This window comes from Hordeum vulgare, chromosome 1H, assembly GCF_904849725.1.
Source record: "Hordeum vulgare subsp. vulgare chromosome 1H, MorexV3_pseudomolecules_assembly, whole genome shotgun sequence".
Classification (NCBI taxonomy): domain Eukaryota; kingdom Viridiplantae; phylum Streptophyta; class Magnoliopsida; order Poales; family Poaceae; genus Hordeum; species Hordeum vulgare.
In genome coordinates, this window is record NC_058518.1 from 96,813,925 (window position 1) to 96,833,173 (window position 19,249).

A 19,249-nucleotide genomic window follows, 5' to 3' on the forward strand; every position below is an offset into this window, starting at 1 on the left:
CTATTGGTTGTTACTTCTCGATAAGGTTCTTGATCCATGCTTTACTTTGTGAAGGAATTATCACTTTAGCATGAGAGATTATATGTTGGTATGGCTGTTCTGATCATGATCATGATGCTTTCATGTTCGTATCTTGTTTTGTCGACACCTCTCTCCCTAAACATGTGGACATATTTATTGAGCTAGGCTTTCGCTTGTGGACAAGCGAGATCTAAGCTTGGGGGAGTTGATACGTCCTTTTTGCATCATGTTTTCATGTTGATATTTATCGCTTCTTGGGCTGTTATTTCACTTCACGGTACAATACTTATGCCTTTTCTCTCTTATTTTGCAAGGTTTATATGAAGAGGGAGAATGCCGGCAACTGGAATTCTGTCCTGAAAAAGGAGCAAAGTCGAGATACCTATTCTGCGCAACTCCAAACGCCATAAAAATCAACGAGGATTTTTTTCCGGATTTATAAAAAATACTGGGCCGAACAAGCGCCAGAGGGGCGCCAGCAGGTGGCCAAAAGCCTGCTTGGCGCAGCCACCTCCCTGGCCGCTTCAAGGGGGCTTATGGACAGCCTGCTGGCCCACTGGCCCCCCCTCTTCTACTATATGACGGGTTTCGTCCAGAAAAAAATGAAGGAGGAGCTTATTCGTGGATTAGCTGCCGCCACGAGGCGGAACTTGAGCAGAACCAATCTAGAGCTCCGGCAAGACGATCCTGCCGAGGAAACTTCCCTCCCGGAGGGGGAAATCGTCACCATCGTCATCACCAACACTCCTCTCATCGGAGGGGACTCTTCACCATCAACATCTTCATCAGCACCATCTCATCTCCAAACCCTAGTTCATCACTTGTAACCAATCTCCGTCTCGCGACTCCGATTGGTACTTGTAAGGTTGCTAGTAGTGTTAATTACTCTTTGTAGTTGATGCTAGTTGGATTACTTGGTGGAAGAGTTTATGTTCAGATCCTTGATGCTACTCATTACCTCTCTGGTCATTAATATGATTATGCTTTGTGAGTAGTTACTTTTGTTCCAGAGGACATGGGATAAGTCATGCTAATAGTAGTCATGTGAATTTGGTATTCGTTTGATAATTTGATGTGTTGTATGTTGTTTTTCCTCTAGTGGTGTTATGTGAACGTCGACTACATAACACTTCACCATTATTTGGGCCTAGAGGAAGACATTGGGAAGTAGTAAGTAGATGATGGGTTCCTAGAGTGAGAGAAGCTTAAACCCTAGTTTATGCGTTGCTTTGTAAGGGGCTGATTTAGATCCACTAGTTTAATGCTATGGTTAGACTTTGTCTTAATTCTTCTTTCGTAGTTGCGGATGCTTGCGAGAGGGTTAATCATAAGTGGTATGCTTGTCCAAGTAAGGGCAGTACCCAAGCGCCGGTCCACCCACATATCAAACTATCAAAGTAACGAACACGAATCATATGAACATGATGAAACTAGCATGACAGAAATTCCCGTGTGTCCTCGGGAGCGTTTTTCCTCCGATAAGACTTTGTCCAGGCTTGTCCCTTGCTACAAAAGGGATTGGGCCACTTTTCTGCACCGTTGCTACTTTTGTTACTTGTTGCTTGCTACGAATCATCTCACCACACAATCACTTGTTATCGACAATTTCAGTGCTTGCAGAATTTACCTTGCTGAAAATCACTTGTCAGATCCTTCTGCTCCTCATTGGGTTCGACACTCTTACTTATCAAAAGGACTACGATTGATACCCTATACTTGTGGGTCATCAAGCATCAATTGTTGATGGTTAGTAAAACCACTAGTTTCACGAAGGGCAAGGGCAAGAAGGGATACTTCATGAAACGACAAACCAGTTGCTTCCCTAGTGAAGAAACCCAAGGTTGAACCCAAACCCGAGACTAAGTGCTTCTATTATGAGGGGAACGGTCAGTGAGGCGGAACTACCCTAGATACTTGGTAGATGAGAAGGCTGGCAAAGCCGACAAAAGTATATTGGATATACCTGATATTGATGTGTACCTTAACTAGTACTCCTAGTACCTCCAGGGTATTAGATACCGGTTCAGTTGTTAAGTGTTAGTAACTCGAAATTATAGCTACGGATTGAATGGATACTAGCAAGGGTGAAGTGACGATATGTGTTGGAAGTAACTCTAAGGTTGATGTGATCAAACATCGCACGCTCCCTCTACCATCGGGATTAGTGTTAAACCTAAATAATTGTTGTTTGGTGTTTGCGTTGAGCATGAACATGATTAAATTGTGTTTATTGCAATACGATTATTCATTTAAAGAGAATAATGGTTATTCTATTTGCTTGAATAAATACCTTCAATGGTTTATTGAATCTCGATCGTAGTGCTACACATGTTAATAATATTGATGCCAAAAGATACAAAGTAGTAATGATAGTACCACTTACTTGTGGCACTGCCGCTTGAGTCATGTTGGTATAAAATGCATGAAGAAGCTCCATGCTGATGGATCTTTGTACTCACTCATTTTTGAAACATTTGAGACATGCAAACCATACTTGTTGGTATAAACGCATGAAGAATCTCCATGCAGGTGGATCATTTGGACTCACTTGATTTTGAATCACTTGAGACATGCAAATTATACCACATGGGCAAGATGACTGAGGGCCTCGTTTTCCAGTGAGATGGAACTAGAAAATAATTTATTGGAAGTAATACATTTGGATGTATGTAGTCCAATGAGTGTTGAGGCACGCAGTGGATATCGTTATATTCTTACTTCACAGATGATTTGAGTAGATACTCGTGTATTTGCTTGATGAAACACACATATGAATTATTGAAAGGTTCAAGTAGTTTCAGAGTGAAGTTGGAGATCGTCGTGACAAATGGGTAACATGTCTATGATATGATCATAGAGATGAATATCTGAGTTGCGAGTTTGGTACACAATTAAGACAAATGTGAAAATTGTTTCACATCTCATGCCACCTAGAACACCATAGTGTGATGGTGTGTCCGAACGTCATAGCCGCGCCCTATTTGATATGGTGCATACTATGATGTCTCTTATCGAATTAACACTATTGTTTATGGGTTATGCATTAGAGACAACCACATTCACTTTAAATAGGGCACCACGTATTTCCGTTGAGATGACACTGTATGAACTATGGTTTGGAGACACCTAAGCTGTCGTTTCTTAAAAGATTGGGGATGCGATGCTTATGTGGAAAAGTTTCAGCATGATAAGCTCGAACCCAAAGTGGATAAATGCATCTTCATAGGACACCCAAAACAGTTGGGTATTCATATCTCAGATCCGGAAGCAAAGTGTTTGTTTCTAGAAACGGGTCCTTTCTCGAGAAAAAGTTTCTCTCGAAAGAATTGAGTGGGAGGGAGGTGGAACTTGATGAGGTTATTGAACCGTCACTTCAACCAGTGTGTAGCAGGGTGCAGGAAGTTGTTTGTGTGGCGCCTACGCTAATTGAAGTGGAAATTAATGATAGTGATCATTAAGATTCGGATCAAGTTACTACAAACCTAATAGGTCGACAAGGTCGCGTACTGCTACAGAGTGGTACAGTAACCTTGTCTTGGAGGTCATGTTGTTGAACAACAATGAACCTACGAGCTATGAAGAAGCGATGGTGGGCCCGGATTCCAGCAAATGGCTGGAGGCCATGAAATCTGAGAGAGGATCCGTGTATAAAACAAAGTGTAGACTTTGGAAGAACTACTTGATGGTCGTAAGACTATTAAGTACAGATGGATCTTTAAAAGGAAGACAAACGATGATGGTGAAAAGTCACCATTGAGAAAAGCTCGACTTGTCGCAAAGATGTTTCCGACAAGTTCAAAGAGTTGACTATGATGAGACTTTCTCACTCGTAGCGATGCTAAAAGTCTGTTGGAATTATGTTAGGAGCTAATGCATTATTTATGAAATATTGCACATAGGATGTCAAAACATTGTTTCCTCGATGTTTTCCTTGAGGAAAGGTTGTATGTGATACAATGAGAAGGTTTTGTCGATCCTAAGGATGCTAACAAGTATGCAAGCTCCAGCGATCCTTCTATGGACTGGTGCAAGCATCTCGTAGTTGGAATATACGCTTTGATGAGATGATCAAAGTTTTTGAGTTTTATACAAGGTTTGTGAGAAACTTGTATTTCCAAATAAGTGAGTGGGAGCACTATAGAATTTTTGATAAGTATATGTGGTTGACATATTGTTGATCGGAAGTAATGTAGAATTTCTGCAAAGCATAAAGGGTTGTTTGAAAGGAGTTTTTCAAAGGAAAACCTGGATCAAGCTACTTGAACATTGAGCATCAAGATCTATAGAGATAGATCAAAATGCTTAATAGAACTTTCAATGAAATGCATGCCTTGACAAGTTTTTGAAGCAGTTCAAAACAGATCAGCAAAGAAGGAGTTCTTGGCTGTGTTGTAAGGTGTGAATTTGAGTAAGACTCAAAGCCCGACCACGGAAGAAGAAAGACAAAGGACGAAGGTCATCCCCTACGCCTTAGCCGTAGGCTCTAAAGTATGATATGTTGTGTACCGCACCTGATGTGTGCCTTGCCATGAATTTGTCAAGGGGTACAAAAGAGTGATCCAGGATTGAATCACTAAACAACGGTCAAAGTTATCCTTAGTAACTAGTGGACTAAGGAATTTTTCTCGATTATGGAGGTGATTAAGGAGTTCGTCCTAAAGAGTTACGTCGATGCAAGCTTTGACACTAATCCGAATAACTATGAGTAGTAAAGCGGATTCGTATAGTGGAGCATTCATTTGGAATAGTTCCAAATGGCACGTAGTAGCAGCATCTACAGGATAACATAGAGATTTTTAAAGCACACACAGATCTGAAAGGTTTAGACTCATTGACTAAAACCTCTCTCACAAGCAAGACGTGATCAAACCCCAGAACTGTATGGGTGTTGGATTCATTAAAATCACATAGTAATGTGAACTAGATTATTGACTCTAGTGCAAGTGGGAGACTGTTGGAAATATGCCCTAGAGGCAATAATAAATTGGTTATTATTATATTTCTTTATTCATGATGATCATTTATTATCCATGCTATAATTGTATTGATTGGAAACACAAATATATGTGTGGATACATAGACAAAACACTGTCCATAGTAAGCCTCTAGTTGACTAGCTCGTTGATCAAAGATGGCTAAGGTTTCCTAACCACAGACAAGTGTTGTCAATTGATAACATGATCACATCATTAGGAGAATGATGTGATGGACAAGACCCAAACTATAAACATAGCGTATGACCGTGCAAGTTTATTGCTACTATTTTCTGCATGTCAATGTATGTGTTCCTATGACCATGAGATCATACAACTCCCGGACACCGGAGGAATACCTTGTGGGTTATCAAACATCGCAATGTAACTGGGTGACTATAAAGGTGCTCTACAGGTATCTCCAAAGGTGTCTGTTGGGTTGGCATGGATCAAGACTGGGATTTGTCACTCCGTGTAACGGAGAGGTATCTCGGGGCCCACTCGGTAATACAACATCACAACAAGCCTTGCAAACAATGTGACTAAGGAGTTAGTTACTGGATCTTGTATTATGGAACGAGTAAAGAGATTTGCCGGTAACGAGATTGAACTAGGCATGGAGATACCGACGATCGAATCTCGAGCAAATAACATACCGAAGGACAAAGGGAACAACATATGGGATTAACTGAATCCTTGACATAGAGGTTCAACCGATAGAGATCTTCGTAGAATATGTGGGAGACAATATGTACATCCAGGTCCCACTATTGGTTATTGACTAGAGAGTGTCTTAGGTCATGTCTGCATAGTTCTCGAACCTGCAGGGTCTGCACACTTAAGATTCAGTGACATTTTGGTATAGTTGAGTTATATGTGTTGGTGACCGAAGTTTTGTTTGGAGTCCCGGATGAGATCCCGGAGGTCACGAGGAGTTCCTAAATGGTCTAGAAACAAATATTGATATATGGGAAGTTGGTATTTGGATTCCGGAAGGTTTTCGGACATTGTCGGCACTGTATCGGGAGTGACGAATGGGTTCCGGGGGCCCACTGGATGGGCCCACCACGCCCCAAGGGGTCCACATGGGTTTATTGGATGCGCAATATGGTATAATGGGCTGACAAAGTCATCCAAGGAAAGCCCATGAGGAAAAAGTGGAAAATCCAAAAGAGGTGGGAAATTAAGGAAGGAGTCCTAATCCAAGTGGGATTGGAGGAGGACTCCTCCCTCCTCCACTTCGACCGACCCAAGGGATCCTTCCTTGTGGCGCAAGGCCTGACCCCTCCCTCCTCCTATATATACTAGAGGTGTAGGACTGTCTGAGACACAACTTTGCCACGTGCTACCCTCTCCTCTAGATCGTAGTTCTTCCTCTAGATCGGTTTTCTACGGAGCTCGGACGGAGCCCTGCAGGAATAGATAACCACCACCACCGAAGCGCTGTCACGCTGTCGGGGAACTCATCTACATCCTCGCCTCTCTTGCTAGATCAAGAAGGCGGAGATCATCGTCGAGCTGTCGGCACTTGATCGGAACGGATCGTGGGACGGTTCGTGGGACGGATCTTGAAGACGTACCACTACATCAACCGCGTTTGTTAACGCTTCCACTTAGCGATCTACAAGGGTATGTAGATTCACTCTCCCCTCTCATAGATGATCACCACCATGGATAGGTATTCACTACAAGAAATATGCTCATATGTGATGTTTTTTAAAATGTCGTTGACGAATTCGTCATAAATCTATGACGATTTCATCCAAGATCGTCGTAAACCGTTTGAGGGGATCAAATCTACATATAAATTATGATGATGTGAGTCAAAACGTCGTAACCGCATAAGATGAGATCGTCATAACTTTTACGACGATTGTAAAAATGTCGTAACATGTTCTAACTATGTTGACATGTCACTCGTGGGTCCATTCTATCCCATCTAATCCTAGTTTGTGAAGCAACCTACTATTCTATCATTCCGAAAAATCTCGAAAAAATCTCATAAATACTTTGGACTATATATTTCTCAAATATGTGAAAACCCTCCCTTCCATAGTTCAAAAATAATTCAAAAATATTCATTTTCCTATTCTGTTCAGAATAGCACTTTGTGAAGGAAGTGCTATTTCTATTTCTTTGATTACCCTCATATTGTTTGGGCACTCTTTCCTATCCAAATCGTTGCCTCATGAAAACTTTCGTAACGATTTGCCTAGTAAATCTTTCTCAGCAAATTTCCAAAGTTTATGTTCAGCTAACAGCTTTGTGAAGGAAGTACTAGATAAGAATATCCTGATGAGTTGAATTTTTTCCACATCATCTATGTGCCCAAAACATAGCTCTCCATAAAATTTTAGCCACATCTAACAATCCACGTGAGCTCATCATCCAATCTTTGTTTCTGGTAATATTTTCATTTTGTGAAGCAACTAGACTTTATGTTGCTTTATAGTTGATGAAAATTTACCACGGGATGACACTGACCATATAACCTCACTCCACCAAATTTTAACTCATTTAATTCCGCCAGTTTCCCTCAATATTTTTCCCAATATTTTGTTGAGTGGAGAGCATTGTGAAGGAAGTATAATTTTTCTTTATCCAAATTTTATGAAATTTTTACAGTACCTTAATGTGCCCAAATTATCATCCTCCTCCAAATTTCAGCTTAATCCAATCATCTATGTGAACCCAGTTTCAATTACCATTTTTTGTCCAGATTGGCACATTGCAAAGGAAGTGTCACTTTCATACGCCCAAATTAACATCATACACCAAATTTCAGCTCAATCCATTCATTCATTTGATCCCATCTTCAACATCCATATTTCTGCACAATGTGTTAGTTTGCAAAGCAAGTGCCACCTATATTCATCCATTTGAGCTAAAAATTTGCCGAGAGAGTCTCCTTAGTAGATGATCATACTCAGCCAAAATTTAGTCCCATTGTCTATGTGAATTACCCGCACCGCTAATCAAACACTTCGCTGCTAATTTATGTTTGAGCTTAGTTCGGTATCCTCGTGAGATTCTTCTATTGTATTCTTATTGCTAACACCTACCAAGGGATTGTCCAACCCACCAGACATGCCTATTCCACCTAGAACGCATGGCAACGCAACGGTCAGGCGGTGACCAAGCGGCTGACATGCAAGTTCACGCGCTTTGGAGTTGGGGCCCTCGACCACCATCCAAACCTCGACGTCAAGGCACCACACCATGTATTTCTAATTAAATAGATACTTATATACCTATAAATGATTTTTGGGAAAAATAAAGAGCAAACTATAATGCAGCTGCAGTTCAAATTTAACCCGCTTCCAGCTGAATCGACATAAATTTGTCTTTTTCACGAGAGGTGGATAAAATATTTTAACACCCAACCATTTTGTCAATTGTACATTAAATATGGACTAGTATTTTATAAAAATACTTTGGTCCAATTTTGAAACAAATATATGGTAGGTCCTTCACAAAAAAACTCATTTTGGTCACTTGAAAAATGGAAAATGAATTTTTCGTACAAGGAAAATGAAAAACTTCCTTAATCAACATTGTTTGCCATTCCAATATGCACCCTTGTGCATAATATTATATCATTTCAACAAACTATGTCATGAATGTGGTCATAAGATTGATCATTTGGCTTGAAAGCCATGAATCTTCACACATGATAGCCCATTTCTAAGAACACTTATTTAAAATAATTGTCTCATTACTTGTTTATTATTTTTTCTGGTAACATTGTCACATATAATGACACAATGCAATGGTTTTCCATTTTTTGAATTTGTTTTGAATTTTTCATGGTCATTTCAAAACGCGGTCAAAACATCGGGTATGACCGTTCCTACCTAGTGGTTGAACCTTGACAATATTTTGGTGTTTCTATGATTAAATAGATACTTGTGTACCTAAAATGATTTTTAAGAAAAATAAAGAGCAAACTATAATGTAGTTGCAGTTCAAATTTGACCCGCTTTCAGCTGATTCAACAAAAATTTGTCTTTTTCACGAGAGGTCGATAAAATCCATTAACACCCAACCATTTGGTCAATTGTACCTTAAATATGTCCTAGTATGTTAGAAAAATGATTTGGTACAATTTTGTTACAAATATATGGTAGGTCCTTCACAAAAAAACTCATTTTGGGCACTTAAAAATGGAAAATGAATTTTTCATGCAAGGAAAATGAAAACTTCCTTAAGTAACATTGTTTGCCATTTCAATATGCACCCTTGTGCATAATATTAGATCTTTTGAACAAACTATGCCATGAATGTGAACATAAGATTGATCATTTGGCTTGAAAGCCATTAATCTTCACACATGATAGCTCATTTCCGAGAACATTTTTTAAAAATAATTGCCATATTACAAGGTTTTTATTTTACCTAGTAACTTTGTCACATATAATGACACAATGTGAAGGTTTTCTATTTTTTTGATTTTTTTTCAATTTTAAGTTGAGTGAATACATAAAATGTGGTCTAAGTTGAGTGAATATTTCAGTGATGCCCTTTTGCACAATATTTTTTATAGATGATTCACAAAATCTACTTATTTTTAGCACTTAGAAACTACTCCCTCCATTCTAAAATATAAGGTGTATTAGTTTTTTTAAAAGTCAAACTATGTCTATGTATAAATGATGTTTAAAACCGTAGATGTTTCCAACCATGTTAAAATTTAAAAACATAGTCAGGCGATAAAAGTTTTCGAATGTCAAAATAAAAATGTTCGGGTGTGTCGAATATTACCTAAGAGAATTTTACTTTAGAAATTGTTAATTTTAAGGGGTTTTATTGCGCTAAAATAAGAAAATCTGTTAAATAATGAAATAAAAACAGAAACAACTAATAAAAAGGGAAAAGAAACCCCCGCGGCCCAAACTGGGTCGGCCCCATCCAGCCCACCTAACCGGGGGTATTTAACCCCCGTCTAACCCTAAATCCACCCACAGCCTCCGAGTCCACCCCACGCCGCCACCCCACGCCGCTACCCCATCCCTCCCACGCATAGAGAGGAAAACTCTCTCTCCCACGTTCCCTCCCCTCACGCACAGCGCCACCGCCGACCGCGCCGGCCCTCCCTCCCCTCGCTCACCTCACCCCGTCGCCGCGACCTCCCCTCCCTCCTCCGCTCTCCTCCTCCTAAAGCCTACCCGGCCCTCTCCCCTGCCTATCGCCTCCACCCTCTGGACGCGCCTCCCCTCCCTCCACCACCCACCCACCTCCCTCTCCCCTGCCTGTCGCCGTCAACAACGTCGCCGCCGGCAAGACCACCCTCTGGACGCGCCTCCAGGAGGCCATATCCCGCCACTCCTTCGACACCCCGCTCTACCACGTAAGCATCCCCTCCTCCTTCGTCCACCGCCGCCCGTCCATCGCCTTCCGCCACCGCCGCCACCTGACTGACCTCCCCTGGCCTACGCACATAGTTCACCGTCTCGGATCTCCGCCCCGGAACGCTCGACTCCCTCCTCGCCCTCAGCAACGACCTCGTCAAGGTACCTCCTTGCCTTTCATCCCGATCTTGCCACCGCCCCTCTTCTTGGCCCCTAGCCTGATCTGCTCTCTCTCTGGCTGGTTGCAGTCCAACATCTTCATCAAGGGCGTCTCGCACAAGATCCGCAGGCAGATCGAGGACCTGGAGCGCGTCGGAGGGGTCGAGCACGGCACCCTCACCGTCGACGGCGTCCCCGTCGACAGCTACCTCACCAGGTCCCCGTCACTCTGCCTACCGCTGCTCCCATTCTTTCTTGCTGCGCCCACTTCTCGAGGAAGTGACCTCCGTCCACAGCCTGGAGCAGTGGACCATGCAGATCGAGGAGGCCAACACCACCAAGAAGCTGGTATGCAGATCGAGGTTCCCTTCTCCCCTCTTCCCCCCTCCTCGCTTCTGCAAAGCCACAGGAACGCTAGTGTTTGTTTCAGATCCCACCCGAGCCGTCGAGCCGAGCGTTAGTGTTTGTTTTATTAGTTAGCCAAATCTCAAACCTAGGAGCAATATGTACACATGAGACTATGCGTTACTGCTTTGTCCTAACCGATATGAGATCGAGTAGAGTTATTTTCCTTGTCTTGGACCAGCTATGCTTCCTCCACCATGACCAATTATCCTACTGTTTGGCTGAACCCCAGGGAACAAATTATGTGATTGGTTGGTCGCCACTTGGAGGGAACGCGAAGGTGGCAGCACTGTGCTAACCTGCCCTGGGCAAATCCAGTGCCATTTGGCTCTCCCGTCCTCTGCCATATAAAATGTGCAGGTACTGCAGTGCAGGACCTCTAATGCTAGTGCTAAATTGGTAAGCCAAACAGTCCGCATGAACCATTGGCTCACAACGGTGCATGTCATGGCCGTCGTGGCGCCTCGCTTGGTCCCACCAAAGATGGCCGGTCTCCCTGTTGCTGACTATGCTTTGCTTGTTTGAAACTCACTGCAAAAATGATACAGGGAAATTAATTAGCGTGCATGTCTACATGTTTACTTCCAACAAATTACTTGGAAATGTTGAAATAATGTATATGTATCCCTGCATGCTTGCACCTGCATTTGACAAATTAGTAGCCGACTGTTGTCCTAGCTTGTTAGTGTATTGTTAGAAAAGAGTTCAATTTTGAAGTGGAACATACCACAGTGGGACTATGTTTTCTACAGATTAAGGGGAATCCTGTTCTGTAGTCCTTGTCGATATAAAGCCAACAATGAAAACAAATATTATGTTTTTTACTTGCAACCATTTGAATTTTAATGCCTCCAGAGCAGAGTATTTGAATTATGTCACTGTAATCTGCAAACCTCTTACTGTTTTTTGCTCTTCTTTACAGGGTTCCACCAAAGCAGGTGGGGATACCATAACCTATCAGTGGTCAAGGATGTCGTGGAGAACTACCGGAGCGTGCAGATACCCCTCGACATGATCTGGAACGACGACGACCATATGGACGCAAGGAAGGACTTCACGCTCAGCCCGGTGAACTACCCCCGCCCCAAGCTGGTGGCGTTCCTCAACATGCTGCAGCTCCATTGGTATGTTTGTGTGGCTTGCTGGTATGGTGTCATATAATGTGTTCGTACCATTTCATTAACATTTCATCTTCACTGTCGGTTCAAACGGAAGCCTATGATCATTTGGGAAATGGATCCCTGTTGATAGTCAGTAGTGAATCTCCTGTCAAGTATTTCGACAATAAGTTCATCCTGATCTATCATCTAGAATGCTTGTTAATATGCTAGAGGGCTAAGTGCTCAGTAAGAACTTTGGTCCTGGTTCCATTATTTTGGAGATGGATGTCGTAGATGTATTCACAGCCCGTGCGCTGTGTGTATTCTGCTTTCTTTTCGCTGTGGCTCTTTAGCTGGTCCATCAAACCTCTAGGTATGTTCCTGCTAGCAATGTGTGGTAGACTGGGACATCTTATTTACTTGTTTTCCTTTTAAATAAAATCTGGAATGCTCATTCACAGACAAAAGCATGTTGTACTGTGATACATAGTTCTGCCATTGTCATTACTCTTAGATGTGTTGCATGAGAGACCAGTTTGAAGGAATTCAGTCAGCACTGTCGAAACGCGAGAAGACTTACTTGTGAATCCCACTAGCTGAACTACGGTTTCCAAGCCTAGTCAATGAAAAGAAACTAGTTACTAACTAGGTTAACTGAACATCATTTTCAGAAGGGAGAAAAACATTAGAGAAGTAGATTGCAAATTGAGCGCTATAGTCTGGTCTTTCCTAAATGACAGGAACTAACACAAAATGAAAACAGTAGTATATTCCATTAAGAACATTCCTTACGTATAGGAGCAAAGCAAGCAACATTTAGTAACCTGCGTTCAGTTAACTCTATTTTTTCCTAAATGGTCTACAGTTGACTCTGTAGATGTGAAATATTTGTACAGTATTTTCCATTGTCTCGATTGAATAGCATTCTGCCTCTATACGTATTATTTATTATTTCAAGCCTTACTTCTGGAACTTTGTGTGACTATAGGAATTCTTGATAGACATTTATACAGTATTTATCGACTTTTCCTAGTTTTTCCTGAAGCTTCCCTGAAACGGAACTTCAGACCCCTTCTTTTCTTCTAGAAAATGGAAGATGTGCCTCAGGCCTCTCTGTCATGGATGGATAACGTATATACTTTATTACCCCACCTTTATCTGTGTATGTGTCATGTGGATGCTATTTTTTTCCTATACACAGCATATGACATGTATATTGTTTGAATGAGTCGTCATGCATTATTTAGCTATTCATGTATGCTTACCATCATTCAATAATCTGCAGCTTGTTTACCACTACTTATCGAAAACTAAGAATCATGAGAGAATCTGATGCAGCTTGTTTTTATCCTTGATTAGTATCAATTGTTGTATTGTAGACTTGAAATTGTGTTGGTTCCTCTTTTGCAGAAGCTCAAGTCTGAAGTGTGAAGCCGTGAAGTGTGAACCCAAGTGTGAAGCTGTGAAGTCTTACTCAGTTTAGAGTAGCATATTGTAGCACATTTGTGTTGTAAAGATTGTAATAGATTTATTTAGTTGTATATTTGATCAATTTTATGTGTTCTTAGTTTTATTTGAAATTCATTCTTCGATTGAGAGTGGTCAAAAAGACAATAGTAGTAAATTTAGGTTGATTCTAAGTTTGTGTTGTCATTTGTATTGGATCAGATATGTTTGTGCCTTCCTAATGCTACAGATCAAAATGTAAAAATCTCGAGGTCCAAAATTTGACAAAATTTTAAGATCAACATTACATGTTGGACCAGTACAAAAATAAAATGACCAAAGAAGAAAATCAACAGAAAGTAAAAGGCCACAAACCAAAATTCAAAAAAAATAAAATTAAAAGTAGTTAAAAATAGGCTAAGGTCCAAAAAGAAGCCCAATAAGAAAAAGGCCCAAAAAATAAAATCAGCCCATGTGATCAATTGAAATGGGTTGGGTTGTCCAAAAAGAAGCCCAATAAGAAAAAGCCCAAAAAAATAAAATCAGCCCATGTGATCATTTGAAATGGGTTGGGCTGATTTCAACCATGATGTTTTGATTTCGTCGTAATTTTGCCATGTAGGACTGGGTTTGATTGTCAGCGATGATTTAGGATCGTCGTAAAGGTTACGACAATCCAGGAATCGAAGTAAAGTTACGACGATTTTGATCAAAACGTCGTGGCTGTTCATTTCTGACGCTCCGTTTCCGACGCTTGGTTTTTCGTCGTGCGATCATCGTAAATGAAAAACCGTGACGATGCAGCGACAAAAAAATAGCGTCGTGTACTAGCATATTCCTTGTAGTGATTGTGTGTGCATAGGAAATTTTTTGTTTCCCATGCAACGTTCCCCAACACAGATCGCCTGGGCAGCCCCTGGCCCCCCTCTGGCCAATCTTCGGTGATCCGAAAGCTTTTGTTTTGCTTATTTTTTATATATTTTCCCTTGAATTTTTTGGGCTTCGGAAAATTGGGTAAAAGCCCCTGCAAAATAGACATCAACAAACAGAAACTAGCACTGGGTGCACTGAGTTAGTAGGTTAGTCCAAATATGTGTAAAATGATATAGAAGTGTAGCAAAACATATAACAATGTCACCCAAAAGATCATGGAACAAGCAAAAATTATAGATACGTTTGGGACATATCACCTCGTGCTACTAGGAGTACTAGTAAAGTACACATCAATATCATGTATATCCAATATACTTTTTGTCGACTTTGCCAGCCTTCTCATCTACCTAGTATCTAGGGTAGATCCTCTTCAGTGACTGTTCCCCTTATTACAGAAGCATTTAGTCTCGAGTTTGGGTTCAACCTTGGGTCTCTTCACTAGAGCAGCAACTGGTTTGCCGTTTTATGAAGTATCCCTTGACGCCCTTGCCCTTCTTAAAACTAGTTGTTTTACTAACCATCAACAATTGATGCTCCTTTTGATTTCTACTTTCCTGGTGTCAAACATCGCGAATGGCTCAAGGATTCATCATATCTATCCCTGATATGTTATAGTTCATCACGAAGCTTGGGTAGCTTGGTGGCAGTGACTTTGGAGAACCATCACTATCTCATCTGGAAGATTGACTTCCACTCGATTCAAGCGATTGTAGCACTCAGACAATCTGAGCACATGCTCAACAATTGATCTTTTCTCCCTTACTTCACACGCCAAGAATCTTGTCAAAGGTCTCATACATCTTAATGTGGGCACGAGCCTGATATCCCAATTTCAGCTCTTGGAACATGTCATATGTCATGTGACGTTCAAAATGTCTTCGGAGCCTCAATTCTAAGCCATTAAGCATTATGTACTGAATTATCACGTAGTTATCAAAAACATGTATGTCAGATATTTGCAACATCCATAGATGACGTTTGGGGTTCAGCACACCGAGCGGTGCATTAAGGACATAAGCCTTCTATGCAGCAATGAGGACAATCCTCAGTTTACGGACCGAGTCCGCATAATTGCTACTATCATCTTTCAACTAAGTTTTTCTCTAGGAACATATCAAAAATAGTAGAGCTACAGCGCAAGCTACAACATAATTTGCAAAGTCTTTTTGACTATGTTCAAGATAATGAGTTCAATTAACCATATTACTTAAGAACTCCCACTCAAATTGACATCCCTCTAGTCATTCGAGTGACACATGATCCATATCGACTAGGTCGTGTCTGATCATCACGTGATACAGACTAGTCATCAAAGGTGAACATCTCCATGTTAATCGCATCTACTATACGACTCATGTTTGACCTTCCGTTCTCTCATGTTCCGAGGCCATGTCTGTACATGCTATGCTCGTCAAATCAACCTAAGTGTTTCGCGTGTGTAAATCTGGCTTACACCCGTTCTATGCGAACGTTGGAATCTAACAAACCTGATCATCATGTGGTGCTTCGAAACAACGATCCTTCGCAACGGTGCACACTTAGGAGGAACATGTTTCTTGAAATTTTAGTGAGGGATCATCTTTTTACTACCGTCGTTCTAAGAAAATAATATGCAAAAACATGATAAACATCACATGCAAATCATAAAGTGACATGATATGGACAATATCATCTTGCACCTTTGATCTCCATCTTTGGGGCGTGGCATGATCACCATTATCACCGGCATGACACCATGATCTCCATCATCGTGTCTTCATGAAGTTGTCTCACCAACTGTTACTTCTACTACTATGGCTACCGGTTAGCAATAAAGTAAAGGAATCATATGGCGTTTTTGATTGACACGCAGGTCATACAATAAATTAAGACAACTCCTATGGCTCCTGTCGGTTGTCATACACATCAACATGTAAGTCGTGATTCCTATTACAAGAACATGATCAATCTCATACATCACATATATTTCATCGCATCCTTTTGGCCATATCACATCACATAGCATACCATGCAAAAACAGGTTAGACGTCCTCTAATTGTTATTAGAAGTTTTAGTGGCTGCGATGGGTTTCTAGCTAGAACATTTCTTACCTACGTCACAGCCACAACGGTGGTATGTCAATTGCTATTTACCCTTCATAAGGACCCTCTTCATCGAATCCGATCCGACTAAAGTTGGACACACAGACAGCCGCTAGCCACCTTATGCAACAAGTGCATGGCAGGCGGTGGAACTAGTCTCACGTAAGTGTACGTGTAAGGTCGGTCCAGGCCGCTTCATACCACAATGTTGCCGAATCAAGATAGGACTAGTAACAGTAAGAAAATTGACCATATCATCACCCACAACTACTTGTGTTCTACTCGTGCATAGAATATACGCATAGACCTAGCTCATGATGCCACAGTTGGGGAATGTAGTAATAATTCAAAAAAACTCCTACGTATCACCAAGATCAATCTAAGAGATGCTAGCAACGAGAGAGGGAGTGCATCTTCATACCCTTGAAGATCGCTAAGCGGAAGCGTTGTAAAGAACGCAGTTGATGGAGTCGTACTCGCGGCGATTCAAATCACGGAAGATCCGATCCAAGTGCCGAACGGATGGCGCCTCCGCGTTCAACACACGAACAGCCCGGGGACGTCTCCTCATTCTTGATCCAGCAAGGGGGAAGGAGAATTTGAGGGAGAGCTCCGGTAGCATGACGTCATGGTGGTGGTGAAGCTCGTGGTTCTCCGGCAGAGCTTCGCTAAGCACTACGGAGGAGGAGGAGGTGTCGGAGGGGGAGGACTGCACCAGGGGCAAGGGTTGAGGCTCCCATGCCCCTCCCCACTATATATAGTGGCAGAGGGGGGCAGCTTTTTTGCCCTCCAAGTCCATTGGGGCGTTGGCAAAGGTGGGAGGAAACAAATCCCATCCTTTCCCTTCCCCACCAATTGTTATCCCCCTTTTTAGGGATCTTGATCTTATCCCTTCGGGATATGATCTTATTCCTTCTAAGGGGGGTCTTGGTGCACCTTGACCAGGGGTGTCGGGCCTTGCCCCCACTACCCACGTTCTTGTGGGTCCCCCCATGCAGGTGGGCCCAACTCCGGAACATTCTAGAACCTTCCCGGTACAATACCAAAAATCCCGAACATTTTCCGGTGGCCAAAATAGGACTTTCCATATATATATATATATATATATATATATATATATATATATATATATATATATATATATATATATATATATATATATATATACACACATATATATATATATACCTCCGGACCATTTCGGAACTCCTCGTGACGTCCGGGATCTCATCCGGGACTCTGAACAACTTTCCATAACCACATACAGTTCCTGTTATAACTCTAGCGTCACCGAACCTTAAGTGTGTCACCGAACCATGTAGACATGACTGAGACACCTCTCCGGCCAATAACCAATAGCGGGATATGGATACCCATTTTGGCTCCCACATGTTCCACGATGACCTCATTGGATGAACCACGATGTCGGGGCTTCAATTAATCCCGTACACAATTCCCTTTGACCATCGGTATGTTACTTGCCCGAGATTCCATCGTCGGTATCCCTATACCTTGTTCAATCTCATTACCAACAAGTCTCTTTACTTGTTCCGTAACACATGATCTCGTGACTAACCCCTTAATCACATTGAGCTCATTATGATGATGTATTACCTAGTAGGCCCAGAGATACCTCTCCATCATATGGAGAGACAAATCCTAGTCTCGATTCATGCCAACCCAACAGACACTTTCAGAGATACCTGTAGTGAACATTTATAGTCACCTAGTTACGTTGTGACGCTTGATACACCCAAAGCATTCCTATCGTACCCAGGAGTTTCACAATCTCATGGTCTAAAGAAATGATACTTGACATTAGAAAATCTCTAGAAAATGAACTACACGATCTTGTGCTATGCTTAGGATTGGGTCTTGTCGATCACATCATTCTCCTAAATGATTTGATTCCGTTCTCAACGACATCCAATGTCTACGGTCAGGAAACCATGACCATCTATTGATCAACGAGCCAGTCAACTAAAGGCGCACTCAGGACATGGTGTGGTCTATGTATTCAGACATGTATTACAGTTTCCGGTTAATACAATTATAGCATGAACAATAGATAATTATCATGAACAAGGAAAAATAATAATAACCATTTTATTATTGCCTCTAGGGCATATTTCCAACCGAGCTTGCGTTGGTTTTCCCTTGAAGATGAAAGGGTGATGCAGCAAAGTAGATAAGTATTTCCCTCAGTTTGTTGAGAACCAAGGTATCAATCCAGTAGGAGGAACAAGCAAGGCCCCAATCGTAGTACCTACACAAATAATCAAACACTTGCACCCAACGCTAAAAAGGGGTTGTCAATCCCTTCAAAGTTATTTGCAAGGATGAGATGTGATAGAGATAGATATAAACGATTGTGGAAACAAAAGTAAATTAATTGCAGCAAGATATTTTTGGTATTTTTGGTTTATAGATACGAAAGTATAACATGGAAAATAGACCCAGGGGCCATAGGTTTCACTAGAGGCTTCTCTCATAAAGAAAAATAATACGGTGGGTGAACAAATTACTGTCGAGCAATTGATAGAAAAGCGAATAATTATGAAGATATCCAAGGAAATGATTATGCATATAGGCATCACGTCTGTGTCAAGTAAATCGAAACAATTCTGCATCTACTACTATTACTCCACACATCGACCGAGTCCTGCGTGCATCTAGAGTATAAAGTCCATGAAGAACAGGGTAACACATTAAGTAAGATGACATGATGTATAGGGATAAACTCAAGCAATATGATGAAACCCCCATCTTTTTACCCTCGATG